The sequence below is a fragment of the Stylophora pistillata genome, chromosome 2, assembly GCF_964205215.1.
Source record: "Stylophora pistillata chromosome 2, jaStyPist1.2, whole genome shotgun sequence".
NCBI lineage: Eukaryota > Metazoa > Cnidaria > Anthozoa > Scleractinia > Pocilloporidae > Stylophora > Stylophora pistillata.
In genome coordinates, this window is record NC_142520.1 from 36,874,519 (window position 1) to 36,887,377 (window position 12,859).

The window sequence follows — 12,859 nt, forward strand, 5'->3', positions numbered from 1 at the left end:
AAAAATTAATATGGACAGGTCTAGTCCTCACCAATTTCTGTGCAACATTACTGTAATGTATATGAGAACGATCCTTCGCAGTAAAGCACTATTTGAGCAATAGTGAAAATCAGACCTGAAAAAAATTTCAGGCCTGTACGGGATTCGAACCACTGACCTCTGCCACTTTACCTAACACCATTGTCAAATATGATATCATGGGGTCCCCACTGATTGTGCTTTTGAAGAGGGATGGCAGGGGGGGGTGGGATAGAGGGATATGAAGGGTTCCTTAAAAATCAACAGTATGAAGTTGACCACACCACAGGTGTGATGTATAATGAGTCGAAAGTAACTTTGATAAACAGCTAGCGACAACTTAGCCTCTAATTTATGTCCTCTTTGGTAAGACCTAGGAGTTAAGGCTCAAGCATTAAGACCTATTTTAGAATATGGAAGTACTGCATGGTATCCTTACAGGGTGTACCAAAATAACTGGCTCAAACAAGTACAGCGACGTGCTGCAAGTTTTGCTACTAAAAAATATTCAAGACAGGAAGGCTGTGTTACCCAAGCATTAAACCATCTTACTTGGCCAACAGTTAAGTTCGAGCACAGAAGGAAAGCGAACAGACTAACTTTAATGTACAATACACTACATGGCTAATCAGTGATCAATATACCACCTTATGTGAAACATAAAACTGTAATGAAAACTAGAAGCTTTGATCCAATGAAGTTTATTTTGCTAGAAACATCATGTGATGAGTATAAATACAGTTTTTTGGCCTAGAACAATTGATGAATGGAATAGTTTACCATCAAATATCATAAGTATGACTTCACCAAGTATAACTTTAAAGTGGCTGTGTATAATTATCTCTCTGCTTAAGTTTTAGCTCTACCAATTTCTATTTATTTTAGAATTACTGTGTCGAAATTATTTATTACTTAGCTGCACATACACATTTATTCATTCTTATCTTTGCACTTTGCACTGGAATTTGCTGTATGTCCTCGTAGGATTTTGTAAATAAATTATGTAGATGTAGATGTCTGTTAGATTGTATAGCGAGTTCTGAAAGGCTACTGAGGTAGGAAATACTTCTTCCAATTCCCCAATTTGCTAATATTTCTACCTCTGGCTTTGTATCTACCCCAACCCTTATTACTGCAGAAATCCCAGGGATTGGGCCATTCAATTTAATATCTGCACCCCCCTATTGAAGACCTGGGATTTCTTAGGGGGAGGGGGGATCAATGCTATATTTTTTCTTAGGGGGGTTGAACCATATTTCTGAGAGGGGTCGCCATAAAGTACCCTTGACAGAAATACTCACGAGTAGTTTCTGAAGGGGGTTCAATTGGCTTGCTTGATAGCTACATAAAATTCTGAAGGGGGTAATTTCAGGCAATTCTAAAGGGGGTTAAAAAATTTCTTGTCTGGAGGGGTGTTACAGGAAAGCCTTCAATGGGGGGGGGGGGGTGCGGATTTTAAATGGAATAACCCATTGTACGATCGAGACCCACGATGAAGCCAAACACCGATCTTTATCCTGAAGATTATACTTCCCTACTTCAGAGGTATCCGTGGTTTGTCACTGAAATTCACTTTGTAACATTTTATTCCACAAAATCTACAGGTTTTTAACTTGAAATTATTAATCTAAGGTTTACAAACATGAAAATTGATTTCTCAAACAGAGCGTAACCGTGTGTCTACATCCCCATGTGGTGGTGCTGGAGCTGATAAATGCGATTTCATGAACAACAAAAAATAAACACATCTATGAGAACTGGAAAATCACTGCTTCATTACACTCTTTGTTTACTTCTTACCTTTGGTGGAGACTTTTCGCTGAAATCTGTCAAAGAATTTAAAAATCCAAACATTATTGGAAATCGAGCAATTTTGAGTCCTGATGCTACACTATGTAATACCAATTGAATTGTCCTTTTTCAGCCTGTTTATGTAATGAAAGTTTTGCTTTCCAGTTGAACAATTTTCGGACAATATTCAGATCTCTGGCAGAGGTTCAAGATAAGTCTATGTCTTAAGCTCTTGAAAATATATGTGGACTCAAACAACTACTTTTTTCAATTAGCTATTCGTGAAAAGGGCGAGAACTGGCCCTAAGCAGTATTCTACAATTGATAGATGAAGGATCTTATAGGCACCGAGTGCAGAGAAATTGTAAAATTTGTCAGAGTTGACAGTTGGTGAAACCATACAGTTGCAGCGCGATCCAATCTTGTTGATTGGACGTAAGTTGATGCGCTTTTGTTCAAAGTCTGTTGCACCACTCGATCAGTCTTGTACTCTTGGTGGACCTATTTAAAATGACAAGGAGAAGTTATTGATTATTTTTTAGGGAGGCAATGTGCAGGAAGTACTTAGAGCCCAATGTATAGTTTAAGTCTTCCTTCCAATTGCCATAAACTTTAACAACTAACAGTCAAAAATCAGGACTTCAACTATCAAATCAAAGCTTACCCGGCTTTCTGACTCCACTGACTCCATATAGAAGTACTCAATATAAGGCTTGTTATAAATGCATTTACTGACGAACTCTCATCAAAGTTTGTCTAATGCAACAAATTAAAGTGAAATAAGCCGGAAAGTTGCTTAAACGCAGTTTTAAATTTCTGACGTCCATCTTCGACTATGTCTGCACAAGAGGAAGTCTTTCTTACGGAAATCACCAGAAGAGAGTTAGAAGAAAAATAATATAACGTTGACAACTGATATTTTTAAGTTAATAAACGATGATGAACTACCGGACTTAATTCCGGATGTTAAGAAGACGTTAATGAACTTGTGCGCGTGCGACTACGTAGGCTAATAATATCGTAAGCAAATCACGCAGACCTTTTAATTTTGATGTGTGCGATTTTTTGGAGGGACTTGAAAAGTTTTTAGGTTATCGAGTAGCAGTTTTGTTTAATGGTCGTTGTCGTTTACCGTGAGTCTAACAGTTTACTGTGTTGGAATTAAAGTGTTTGTTTGGATTTCCCGTTTCGCTTCCGAAAATTTTTGGCGACCACGATGGGAGCAAGGTATGAGCTGTGTTCCAAGGTATGAGGGTGTTCCAGGCAAAGCGCCAATATTTTAAGCCGCCATTAGGTCTCGTTTAGGGTTCCGCGAAGAAATACAGAATTACGCGAAGAAAAACAGAAGTAAAATTTTCTTTTTAACTCGTTTTGTTTACCGCATTACCTCAACATTAACTAGTTTTCTATTTTACCAAGTGCCAAGGAGACAATGCATGAACATGAGGGGTCTCTTTTGGGAGTCAAAATTTGCTTAAGCCACACCCAGATGGTCTCCTTTTGTGGTCAAATTGAAAATTTCCGACGAGCATCCCCGTTCGTTTCATATGGGAGTCCCCCCCCCCGGCCTTATCCGTGACACTGTACCCTACCGATTGCAATTCGCTCGATAGGAAAGCCATTGCCTAACACACAACAACTCAAGGTGTGTTTTTCACCTTTTTACGAGGCAAGTAGCGAACGGATTCGGATTTAACAATTTTTTTTTAACGGACTGACGGATTTGGTTATCAAATCGTAGCGGATCGGCGGATTTGCATACCCCTATTCACCCCCCCTCATCCTGATTAGAACATAAAACCCTAATAGTGTACGTGCAAATTTCTCAATCTAGTAGAAGGAACATGTTTTATTTCACATCCTTTGCCCTGGTCTGGACTTAGTGTAGTTATACTTTCTAATGTGTTTCAAATAATTTTAAGGGTGTTCCTCAGGTTTATGTCCCCACTACTAACATGTCCGTGTACATCTTTAAAATAACCACATAGTGAGCCCTTTGACTTGAAACTCAATATTGACTAGGTGACACAGCTGTATCCATAGCAACTGAGATTCTTCATCATCAGCATCATTGTCATTATGTACAAATGTCACCAGGCAACCATCTGACTGAAGATGAAGTAGCATTCAAATTTTTACCATAACATTGAATGTGATGCAAGTCTTGACATGCAGACTTTTAATTAAAAGTAAATCAGCACTGAGTTTACTACCAATTCCACCCAATTCTCCTTCTTCCCAACTGGATTAGGGATGAAAGGTGAGGAATCTGAAAAGCTAGAGAGAGAAGACTTTTGCACACCATGTAGGCTTGTTCAAGTTTCCCAAAATGTTCTTTGCCGGTGTAGTATATGTTCCTTAGCACAAGCAGACCTCAATCTAATTACAATCTGTCATGATGTGTCATGTGACCAAGGCAGGTTCTGATGTTGTTATTTAAACAACAAGACAGACTTATAGCCACAATAAAATTTATTTATACAGGAAAGTACAAAAGAAATAATACTGATAAAAAAGGAAGGGTGATTGCAAGCTAAAAGAAATAATAAATGAGAAATAGCAAATCAAAAATTTAAAATAATGAAATAAAACATTTACTAAAAAATACAATCGATTGCCATACAATAGCAAGGCACTAACAAGACAATTTTAAAGCATTGCATGACAGAACAGTAATCATTGTGTGACACTTAAAAGACTTAATCCTACTAACCAAACATAGAACTATTGAATGGTGGGCTATTCTTAGAATTATACATGAAATGACTGAAAACAAGTCAATACCGATAAAACAATAGCTCAAAACAACATAACATTAGATAAGACTAATTTCAATCACAATTTCATATTGTCCTTCGACTTAAAACTAGGAAGACTGGCAAAATCTCATTCAGTGACAGGACAACATCTGTCATTACTGATGAACTAAACAATAAAGACTAGTGAAATATCTGATTTCACCAATGAACTTTAAGTCAAGTATACAGATAAATGTAATGTTCTGAAGGCTGAATGCAATCTTGACACATTTTGAACATGAATCAACTAATATATATAAGGATTCAAGCAAAGACTAAGTAATTGGATTGAGATAAGTACACGTGAACCATATTATTCTTGAACTCAAACTGTAAGAAATACAATTATAATGGGTCAAATGTGACATACCAAATCCTCAGTAAAGTACCCTTGCGAACTGAATTCCCAGTTTTCTGGGAATTCCTTGGAATTCCTAGGAATTCCTAGGAATTCTCAAAAATTCCCAACTATGGAAATAAGCTCTGATTTGAAAAGCTTGGAATTACTGGGAATTTCTGGGAAAGGAAGGTTCCAGTTTTGTGAGGACTTGGAATTCCTAGGAATTCTCAAACATTCCTAACTATGCAAATAAGCTCTGGTTTCAAAAGCTTGGAATTACTGGGAACTTCTGGGAAAGGAATGTTCCAGTTTTGTGAGGACTTGGAATTCTTAGGAATTCCTAGGAATTCTCAGCTATGCAACTACCTTTAAGTTAACAAGGGTGGAATTATTGGGAATTTCTGGGTATTGAATTTGAGGCAAATTAAATAGCCCTGAAATCCAAATAATTCCAAGAACTTCAAAATACCTTGAATGTGAAGGTTATAAGATAAGGAGTAATTTTAGAGGCTTAAAAATTTGGTTCAATGAAAGATGTGCTAAACAGAATGTACCAAGAGATGTAAATACCTGAACAATTTGTTTATCATGGAATTTATTATTTAAAGTAAGTTTTAGTAAATCCTAACATTAACATGCATTTTTTCATAAAGCAGCAGTCAATTATATTAAGTACAAATTGTCAATTTAAATCCAATGCACTCATACCACAGATTTGCTTTCTAACCTCAAAGGCTTCTTGGATTCCATAATCATAAAAAGTTTTGATTGCGATGCAAAATGACTCTCATGTCCGCAGAATTGTGCCAAAATCATAAAACATAAACATAAATCATAAGCAGGGGTCAATGCTTCGGAATATGCACATTCGTTTGTAGGCAAGAATTCTAACATACTCTAATCGCTTCCTTCTCTTGTACAAATGTTTCTTCGTTATGAGATGAACTTGACTGTTGGCACCGCTTTTAAGCTCAGTGGATTAGCGTCAAAGATCTAGACTTAAAGGAATCGAGATGGCCGCGAAATGGACGGTGTCGATGAATGCTTGTTATGGTCCAACTTCGTCGATTTGGGTATTGGTACATTGTGATCATCTAGGTAGTTCTTATACTTCATAAGGTGGTATCCATCGGTTATAATAATGAAGGTAAAACACGTTTGTAATCACATTCAAAGAACTTGTGATTGCCTTGTGTTGTTTCTCACCTTTGCCGTGAACACAGCTCAAGTCAGGGTTTCGAGTCTTTGTTTCCTCGACAGCTTTCGGCCACAAATCGTGCATTTGTAGTACGTTCGATTCTTCTCGATTATTTCTACATTGAGTGAGTTCATATCATTATTTACATCATCTTCAAACCATTGATCTATTAAATGAAACCATCGTCAAGAAGCCGAACCCTGCGCGTTCTCTTAAGACTGCAATCGGGCAAGCCAGCAGATTCTCTTTACAAGCCAATAACAATTCCCAAAATATCCACGTGATCATGCCCGTGGGTTGTAGACAAAGAAACCTTTATTTGGCACTCATCTTTGAATGTACTTTTCATCCGTCGATCGCTTGTGCGTAAGTTATTTCTTTTCTCGACTGTTTTGCAAATACGACATCTCTAAAGATGGGTTTTACCGTCGTTCAATGGGAAAACGAGAATAGCGCGAGTGTTAAATTGATGAAAAGCAAGTTGTCGGCGCCGTGAAGCTAAAAGAAGGGACATTACAGTTATCGACTGGTCGGTACAAGGGTCGAGCGGCCATTTATAAAGCTAATGATTCTGAAAGTTTGTGGTGAGTACAAATTGCAATATTTGGTACGTGATCAAAACTGAGAATCGAATCGGTCACTTGCATGCCACAGTTTCTTAAGCTTACGCTTTACAATTAAATAAATCTATCAGTGAGCTAAAGGTTTCAGGATTATTTGAGTCGCGTTTTAAGCATGCTGCGAGCCCAGCAGAAAAAGACAATTACAGCTGCTTAGTCTGCAGTTTGGGATAACTTCATTGCAATTAATTATTACAATTACAACAAGAATTTGATTAAAAAATCAATTATTTAACTGCAATTAAGCCTTTCACCCTCAAGAGTGTTCAGTCAAAATTGAGAAGAAATCTCTCAATTTCAACTTGCAGAATCAGCAAAAACAAACAGCAGAGCATGAAGATGCTGCTTGACAGCTTACATTTGAATTTTAACACACAAGACTTATCCAAAGAAGTTACAACTACATTAAATTAAGTCAAAGCTGAGTGATACTACTATTTATTGCAATAGAAATAACCCAAGTTATTGCATTTCATGAAAAAGAATCAACAGATTTTATTCACAATTTGTGTCAAACCAAATTTAATAATTCACTTGGACTATTTTAAATGAATAGCTGTAATTGAGGACAATTTTTATGAAGTTTTCAAGAAAAAAAAAGAAATTTCTTCCTAATATTACTACATGTTCATGTTAATATATAATAGCAAATTTTTAACCGCCACCCAGTTAGCTCAATGGATAGTGCGCTGGACTGTTGTGCGGTAGGGCGAGGGTTCGAGCCCCGGCCGGACCAACACTCAAGGTCTTAAAATAATTGACAAGAATTTGCTACCTTTCTAGAACATCAAGAAATGGTTAGATATTCTAGTCTTCTCTGATAGGGACGAATAAATGGAGGTCCCGTCTCCTGCAGGGTTGAGGGTAGGAGACGTTAATTTCCCACATATGAGATAACTGAATGTGATGGATGTCCTATCCCCTGGGTTGGGATGGGTGGGTTTACTAGGCCTGCAGTAATTGGCACAAGCTGTTGTGGTGTCCCTGCTGGTCGGTGAAGCTAATAAACTAAATAATTAACTGTAAACCTGACTTGAACATGTAAATAAATTTCATTGATAATGCATGTATTTATTTAATATTAGTTGCCTTGAAGTTTTCCTAAAATTCCCAGTAATTCTTAAACATTCCTGAAATTACTAAAAATTCCTAGGAATTTCCAGCAAGTTTTTAGATTCACAGTATTCCAGGGAAGTCATTCAGGTGCTCTGAGTTGGAATTCCTAAGAATTCCTTGAAATTCTCAAGAATTCCTAGGAATTCCCAGGAATTCCTAGGAATTCCAAGTCCTGTTGGCTATAAACAAGGAATTTTTAGGAATTTCTAGGTTTTTTTGGGAATTCCTAGGAATTCCTGGGAATTACGCACCCACACCAAGCAAGATTAGAAAACCTTGGAATTCCTAGGAAATCCTAGGAATTCCATGTTCCAATTACCGTGAAAATTCACACCTTTGTTCCTAGGAATTCCTAGGAATTCTTAAGAATTCCTAGGAATAGATTCTTAGGAATTCTTAGGAAAATCCTAGGAATTCCTAGGAATTCCTACCGTTAATTCGCAAGGGTAGGTCACTAACTTGAGGTTACATGTACTGGAGTTACTTTTTTGTGACCAAGTCAGGTTCTGAGCTTGTAAGTGCTGGTCTTGACACTCTGAACTAACTGTACTTCTTTGATAAGGAATCGAACAATAGCAGGAAATTCTCTAAAATTTTGGAAATTAGGTGTGATCATTCTAAAGGAAATTTATGATGCAAATCCTGTGTGTATGATAGTTTGGTTATCATAGGAAATAGTTTGGTGTGATGGTGCGACTTACAGGAAATTTATGATGCAAATCCTGTGTGTATGATAATTTGGTTATCATAGGAAATAGTTTCTGAAGATGTAATTCTGAAATTATAACAAAAAATATTGCAATGTCATGCACAATTGTGAGCCTGGTCACAGTCTGCAGTCAATTCTTGATACCAGACTGCCTAACCATTAGTTAACCCTTTAACTCTGATGAGTGAGTACAATATCAATACTATATCCAAGCACACAACTGATGGGAAAAAAGAACTTAAAATATCAATAAGGGTATTATTATCTGACCCACTAACAAATTCTCTGAATTGACATCATAAGAGTTGTACCACAGACAGTAAGGAGAATATTAATAAGATCTTGGAGTGAAAAGTTTGAAAAAAGAAAACCTTAACAAGGAGAAGTTTTTGAATTCATAAAGAATTCATTTGACCAGAGTACTCCAGTGCTTCCAAACACAGGATTCAAATATCTTGAAATGGTACTTTGGGACATTACGCACTACAGTTGGAGAGTGACACATCAGAACAGCACAGTAGAGTATGAAATTGGCGATTTGCTGAACATGAACTCCAATAGAGAGAAGAACCGTTAGCTCATCAATGAGAAGCAAACAGGGCTTTGTTTCATCACCAAAAGATGACTTGATTCTGTTGTATAATGGCTGAAGAGTTAATGATGGGGGGTTCTACAAAAACAATTCAAAAATGATATTTGTTTTCAACCTTCAGCTGACAAAATTTTAGAAAGTAGTTTACCATCTATTGGTAGAATTGGAACTCCATAGTAAAATAAACATGTACCTGTATGTCTACAGTGGCATGAGGGAAATAAGGTTGTTCCCTGCACCCTTCTAATGTTAAGGGCATTTTTACAGATTTTCTTGAACAGTTTGTTCATTCATAGTGGCTTAAGGAAAATAACACTGACTTAATAGTACTCTTCTTGCTAAGAACAATTTCCAGTTTCCTTAAAAAGTTTGTTCATCATTCTATACTTCTAAGAATAACATGGGAGAATCACAAAGGAACTGTGAAAGTTTTTTGACTAACATTCCAGCCACAGCACAAAACCCACACCTTTTGATCAGGAATTCGGGAACTTGCTCTCCTTTCCTGTGCAATAGGGGTAATCTTATCTTTACAGTGTAATACTCCTCACACCAGTGACTAATTAATTCAGCATTATGCAATTAAGTTTTAAAAAGAACTGAATTAAGTTATTTTAGCTGTAAACTGCTCAAAGAGAACAGATAAGCTTACCACCTAGAGGGCAATATTGTGATGCACTAGAGCCACGTAGTCTGCAATGTAATTTACAAGGCAAAGTATTACAGTAGGTAGGGAGAATTACTAGTTGGATCTTGGGAGTTGAAGAGTTAACTTACATGTAGAGTTTCTCAACTACTTTTTTTGTTTTGTACGTCAGTTTAGAAGATCGGGTGCATTGACTCAAGTTCATCCAGATATGGAAGCATCTGTGGAATTTTTCAACCAGTCATCAGAGCAGCTCCCCATTGACAATTTTGACAAGACCTTAAATATGTTTGGAAATCTTTCACTGTGGAGAAGGAAATTGGACACTCTACATAATTCAGAAATTTGCAGGAAAAACACTTACCTGACATTTATAAAAGGGTTGCTTGTGTCTGCATTTTTATTTCCTTATGTACTACTTTAAATTGTGACTTTTTGAGAGCATCTTCAGTTGTTGACTTTCATCACCTAAAGCTTCTGTGATACAGCTTTAGCCATCGACATATGTCACCTGACCACTCTTACAGATAGCCATGGTCAGGTTTATACCCTGAATAATGAACTTTAAAAGAGAGGATTATAGTAAGTTGGAATTTGATTATTTAGATGTTTCAAATCATTTGTTTTCTGATGAAAGAAGCTGAGAGAGAGATGGGATGGGAATCTCCTTTTAATGAGAGAATAACGCACACATACTAAACAGGTAGCCACTGAGCTACACACCAGTAGGTACTAACCAAATGCATATGCAAATGAACTGCTTTATACGTGAACATAACTATTAAAAAAGAACCATAAAAATACTGATGAAAAAGGATTGGTATCATCATAAAATGTTTTGCAAACACACTTCATTAGAATAAAGGCTGATAGTTTCGAAAGAAACTGTTTGGGGCTGCGTCGGTGGGAGTAACGAAATAATTTGGATATATCAACAAAAGTTGAAATGGTAAATTGGCCACCGTAATGATTACAAAAGCTGACGTTTCGAGCGTTAGCCCTTCGTCGGAGCGAATAGAGGAATTGTGGGTTGTGTGTGCCTTTAAAGGCAGAAAATGGAGCTACGTTATTGGTGGGTGCATGGCAACGAGAAAAACATGAATAAATTAGTGGAATGAAAAGCGTTCATTGATCCCTGTGGGATTGAGACTGCCAGTTTGAAAGATGAGCTTGTGATCAAGATTTTTACGGCTTTCCGTGCCACCTAAGTGCAAGGAAAGACCGCAGATTGCCATATGTTGCTTAGAATGATTAGGTAAATTAAAATGTCTAGCGACTGGTTTAGATGTGTCCTTGTCATTCCTTTCCACGTCTCGAAGGTGTTCTCGGAATCGGTCACCTAGTCTTCTGCCCGTTTCGCCGATGTATATCTTTTTGCAATAAGTGCAAGTTATGCAATAGATTACATTAGCGGAGGTGCACGTGAAGTGATCGGTGATCTTAATGGATCGTTTAGGTCCCGATATTTTTTCAGTGTTGTGAATGAAAGGACACGTTTTGCATCGCGCACGAGTGCATTTAAAAGTGCCTGGTTGCTCTTTAGTCTGAAAAGAACTTCTGACCAAAAAATTGCCTAAGTTTTTGTCGCGTTTGAATGAAATGAGCGGAGGCTGCGAAAAGATAGTGCTTGTCTCTGGATCGTTTTGAAGTAATTTGAACTTTTTAAGAATGATGGATTTAACTGAGTGGTTGTGAGGGTGAAACGTGAGAGTGAATGGAATGCGGTCGGAATCTTCCTTATGCGACGTTTGTAGTGCTGCATGTCGATCAATAAGTTGAGCGCGGTGGTAACCCGCTTGAACACTTGAACGTTTGATTGTCACTCATTCCTCAATGATGTTAATGGGAAAATTTGAAACAATAAATAAATTATTAATCCTGCTTCTGTTATATCAAGGTCAAAATATAGAGATGTCTATAATTCTCACCAATTTCTGTGCAACTTTACTGTAATGAGAAAAAGACTGGACCAAGGCAACAAAAAGTACTTTGAAACCTCCTAAAAAAAAAAAAAGGAGAAAACAACCAAAGTTCTGAAATTCTGTAAAAATGGACTGCAGTGATACTTTCTCCCACAGAGAAAACTTGTGGGATAACATACATGTGTCTCCTGAATTATAGAGGTATATTTATCATTCACAAGTGACTAAAGGAGGGGGAAGATGACTCACAAGAGACTGAGAAGGGTCCTGAGAAGTGACTATATATGAGGGGCCCTCAAAAGTGACTGAAAGGGATCCTCCATAACTGACTAAAAGAGTTCCTCAAGAAGTACATGTAATGTAAGCAGGTCCTACATATGACTTCTCCATTAATTTAAACTCCACACACCTTTTATATACAAGGATAAGAAGTGATGAATGAGAAAGCTTCCATCATTTTGACAATCTGTTATCAGCAAGAACTTTCTCTGTAGACCATAAAATATTATAATTAGTGGGTAATTAAAACATCTGAATTGTAACATCTGATTTATTTTTTACTTAATACGTCATCTTTTTTTTCACATAACACCATTGTCAAATATGATATTATGGGGTCCTCACTAATTGTGCTTTTGAGTCTGAGAGAGTGGATGGGATAGGGGGAAATGCGGGGGTCCTTAATAATCAACTTTATGAAGTTGCACCACCAGACCACAGGTGTGACGTATAATGGAGCATAGGGGAACTGGTTATGGAACCCGGCAAACTTCAGAGAAACAACTCTTTGCTATGGTTTTTGCGTCCTTAGGTGATCACGACCCTGCACACAGATAAAAAAAATGGCGTCTCCACTGTAATCAAGACGTGGGACGTGCTCTATTTACTAGTTTCCTGCTACTTATGTCTGTCCTTTTAATATGCAAAGATAACAAATGTAAAGAAGAATTATACCTGGAGAGAATTGTGCAGTATTTGGCTGTGGATCTTGCCGAAGGACAAAAGGAATTGGCATTTGGAAGTTACCTTGGCGAAGGACGAAGCGCATGAAAAATGGAGGGAAGAGTGGCTCGGAGAGATCAAGAAGACAAGGGAAATGGACCGGAATT

At 37.3% G+C, this 12,859-nt stretch overlaps 2 pseudogenes across 2 annotated transcripts in view; one reads left to right on the forward strand and one right to left on the reverse strand.

Annotated features, from left to right (window-relative positions):
- Positions 1-12,859, reverse strand: part of LOC111329452 (elongator complex protein 6-like) — a 31,850-nt pseudogene that overhangs the window by 3,803 nt on the left and 15,188 nt on the right. Inside the window, exons 3-5 of the transcript XR_015996811.1 lie at positions 12,160-12,238; positions 11,757-11,827; positions 10,193-10,378 (exon numbers count right to left, since the gene is read on the reverse strand). The product of XR_015996811.1 is annotated as an elongator complex protein 6-like (transcript). The remainder of the gene's footprint in view (positions 1-10,192; positions 10,379-11,756; positions 11,828-12,159; positions 12,239-12,859) is intronic.
- LOC148739327 (uncharacterized) overlaps positions 12,593-12,859 on the forward strand; it is a 7,314-nt pseudogene continuing 7,047 nt past the window's right edge. The window contains exons 1-2 of the transcript XR_015996374.1: positions 12,593-12,606; positions 12,694-12,859. The exon at positions 12,694-12,859 is cut by the window's right edge and continues 72 nt beyond it. The product of XR_015996374.1 is annotated as an uncharacterized LOC148739327 (transcript). The remainder of the gene's footprint in view (positions 12,607-12,693) is intronic.